Source organism: Elaeis guineensis, chromosome 2 (genome assembly GCF_000442705.2).
Source record: "Elaeis guineensis isolate ETL-2024a chromosome 2, EG11, whole genome shotgun sequence".
NCBI classification, from domain to species: Eukaryota; Viridiplantae; Streptophyta; class Magnoliopsida; order Arecales; family Arecaceae; genus Elaeis; species Elaeis guineensis.
In genome coordinates this window covers 75,050,534-75,054,857 of record NC_025994.2, presented here as the reverse complement: position 1 = coordinate 75,054,857, position 4,324 = coordinate 75,050,534, and positions in this window count along the sequence as shown.

The following is a 4,324-nucleotide window of genomic DNA, read 5'->3' as shown; positions in this document are numbered from 1 at the left end:
AATATTTTGGTGCTTAAATTACTTAATTAAATCAACATCTATTTTTTATAAATATACTCTAATTTTATATTTTTCTAAAATTACTTATTTTACAAGAAAATCTAATTTATTTATGAAATTAGGTTTTTAAGAAGATGTTAGCATCATAAATTATCAAAAATACCTTCAATAAATATAAAAATATATTACTTATCACACCTCCCAACTTGAACTTTGCTCGTCCTCGAGTAAAGAAAGAATTTAGAATTAAGTACCATTTAACTTAAAATTTCAAATTTTATCAAATAATTTTCAAAAAGATAATTGATATTCAGTAGAGCGTGAGTGAGATATGTCATTGGAGTATTAATACTAATCAATATGGGAGTTAAGCTAAGAATACTAAATATTTTCTGAACTTTTCTAAATTATTCTTATCTTTATCTCCAAATCATTAACCTTCATATAGACAAGTATATTGTTACTTCTATCCTTTATTCATTGATTTTTTTTTATAATTTTTTTTAACATTGTACCACTATTGAATGTCTTAACCCCTTAAGCTTTTTGTTTGACCCATATAGCGAGTTTTCAGCCAATGACTCCCAAATTAGATGACTTTAGGGCACTAGGTATAAAATACCCCTCGGACCTACTTGCTCGAATTAAACAGGCTACGAGTTAAAACTAACTTTACAACAAAGCTTCTTTGCCCTTCATATCTTTTGATGCGAAACTCAATGCTTGCTTAGGCAAAAAGACCCAATTACTCAGCATGAAGTATTTGAATTTTTTTTTTATTTTTTTTAAATATGAAGAAACGTATAGTTATCCTACACAAGTTCATAGAAAGTAAATTCTTCTTTGATGCTGGTAAAAAAATTTAAAAATATTCAAAAAAAATTATTTAAGTTCTAAACTTAACTCTTTATTGAGTTTTCTTAATACTTGATCCTCAATATCTCACAAACTCTCTAGTCTGTACATCAATTTTCTTTTAAAAATACTTGATTTAACTCAATTCTTAAATGTAATCAGGTGCTTAAATGCTAAATACTAATTTATTTGAGAACTTTAAAAAAATTTATTATTATTCTCCAAATATTCTCCCCCACCAACTTAATCAACATTATCCTTAATGGAGTAAAAAAAATAAAGGGTGCATAAAAAGAGAAAGAAAAAAGAGAGATATCACCTGATCCAGACATCTTTTCAAAATTAGTTCTTTTCCCAACTTAGTCAATATTATCCTCAAATCCTACAACAGATATGAAGCAAGACTTGATTAAAATATAAAAGAAAGCAAAATCTGGAACTAGATTGCTTCCCAAAAAGTGCTAAATTTATCATCTTCAGTCTGATCACATTATTAACAGGTGCTTTCACACAGAGCAATCCATTATTTCTATAAAAAATGAAGATCAATTAAAATAAAATAAAATAAAATTGAGTTGCCTTCCAAAAAGTGCTAAATTTTAAATCTTCAATTAGACTGAATCCGTGATATAGAATCAATCAGAATAAATAGGCTCATGGAGAACTATGGCCTCCTCAATTTCTGTAGGCAACTCCAAGAATGGTTTCAATTATTATTTATTTACTTTAAAAGTAGCATCATTGTTTGAATTTTTGATCTCTACAATCCCATGAGAAAAAACTTCTTTTACTATATAGAGCTCTGTCCATCTAGATCTAAGTTTTTCAGAAAATAAATGTAGCCTAAAGTTATACAAAAAACTTTTGACCAGATAAAAATAATTTTTTAAGGATTGCTCGATCATGAAATACCTTAGTTCGTTCTTTATATATCTTAGCATTGTCGTATGCCTCATTCTTAATTTCTTCAAGTTCATCAATTTGTAGCTTCCTATGTTGTCCAGCCTCATCTAGATCCATATTCAACTTTTTGATAGCCCACATAGACCTATGTTCAAGCTCTACTATCAAGTGACATGCTTTACCAAACACAAGCCTATAAGGAGACATTTCTAAGTTGGTTCTGAAGGCAGTGTGATATGCCCAAAGAGCATCCATTAGCTTCAATGACAATCTTTTCTATTGGTGCTCACAATCTTCTCTAAAATTTATTTGATTTGATGATTTGAAACTTTAACTTGTCCACTAGTCTGGGGGTGATAGGGTGTGGCCAATTTATAGGTGATGTTGTATTTTTTCATTAGGGTTACAAAGGATCAATTACAAAAATATATTCCCTAATCACTTATAATGGCTCTAAAAATTTCAAAATGAGAGAGGATATTTTTTTTAGAAATTTAATAATAATTTTGCTATCATTCGATCTACACGGTATAGTCTCTACCCATTTGGACACGTAATCGATAGCCACTGAGACATATTCATTCCCGAAAGAGTTTGAAAGTGGTCCCATGAAATTGATTCCCACACATCCAAAATCTCAACAACTAAAATTGGATTTAATGGCATCATGTCTCTTTTTGTGATCCATTCTACTTGTTGACACCTAGTGTAGCTTTTACAGTACTCATGTGCATCCTTAAACAAATTGAGCTAATAGAATCCACATTAAAAAAATTTGCAGCAGTTTTCTTAGATCCAAAGTAGCCACTGCAAGCTTGGTCTTGACAAAAGGATAAGATATTTTTGATCTCATGGTCCGGGAGACATCTTCTAATGATTTGGTCAGGACATTATTTAAATAGATATGGATCATCCCATCTAAAATACTTTACTTGAGTAAAAAAATTATGTTTATCCTGAGTGGTCCAGTAAGAGAGAATCCTACCAGTGGCTAAATAATTAACAATATCAGTGTACCATGGTTCTTTGGTCATGGACATGAGTTGTTCATCAAGAAAAGACTCTTCTATTAATGGTTCATTAGAGGATGCATCAGTCAATCGGGACAGGTGATCAGCCACTATATTTTTGGTTCCTTTCTTATCTCTGGTTTCTAGGTCAAATTTTTAAAAAAGTAAAATTCATCAGATCAAACATGCCTTTTGCATCTTTTTTTGTTAATAGATATCTAATGGCTGAGTGATTAGTATATACAATGACATGTGACCAAACCAAATAAGATCTAAACTTTTCGAGGATAAAGATGATAGCCAAGAACTCTTTTTCAGTGGTTGAGTAGTTAAGCTGCGCATCATTAAGGGTCCTACTGACATAGTAAATAACTCATGGCAACTTATCAATTCTTTATCCTAAAATGGCTTTGTTGGCATGATCTGATGGCATCACACATGAGTTCGAAGGTTGAGTCCAATCGGATGGGTAAATGATGGGTGCAGATGTCAATGCCTTTTTAAGATGCTCAAAAGAATTGAGGCACTCAGAAGTAAATCAAATTTGACGTCTTTGGCAAGAAGATTGGTCAGTGGTCGAGCTATTTTGCTAAAATTTTGATGAATCTCCTATAGAAGCCAGAATATCCTAAGAATGAGTGAATTTATTTGACTGATTTGGGGTGGTGAAAGATTTACAATCAAGTCTACTTTGGCTTTATCCACTTTGACTTTATCCATTTCAATTTCTTTCTTTGAGATAACATGGCCAAGTACTATGCCTTCTTTGACCATGAATTGGTATTTTTCCCAATTAAGCACTAAGTGTTTCTCCTTATACCTTTCTAAGATCAGTCTTAGGTGATGTAGGCACTCGAAGAAGTGGAGCCAAAGATAAAAAAATTATCCATGAATTTCTTAGAAAATCTCTCGATCATATCAATAAAGATGCTGATCATGCATCTTTGAAAAGTAGATAGAGCATTACATAAATGAAAGGGCATGCATCTATAGATAAAAGTTTCAAATGGATAGGTAAATATGATCTTCTCTTGGTCCTCTGGTGCTATAAAATCTGGTTATAACCAAAATATCTATCAAAAAAATAATAAAACTCATGTCCGACTAACCTTTCTAACATCTGGTCAATGAATGATAGGAAAAATGTCCTTTCTTATGGCTACATTCAGTTTTCTGTAATCAATACAGACTCTCTATCCAGTTTAGACTCTAGTGGAACTAACTCATTTGCTTTGTTTTGAACCACTGTTACTCCTGACTTTTTAGCACTACTTGAATTGGGCTAACCCATGAACTATTTGAAATGGGGTAGATAATTTCATTGTTTAGTAACTTGAGAATCTCTTTCTTCATTACCTCCTTCATAGTTGGGTTAAGTCTCCTTTGGGGGTCTCTAATTGGCTTGGCTTCTTTTCCTAAATGAATTTGATGTTGGACAATTGAAGGACTGATCCCTTTGATGTCAATCATGGTCCAGCCCATGGCTTTCTTATTCTTTTTAGGACAGCTAAAAGTTTCTCCTCTTGGATTTGATCTTGGTCTGATACGATGATTAT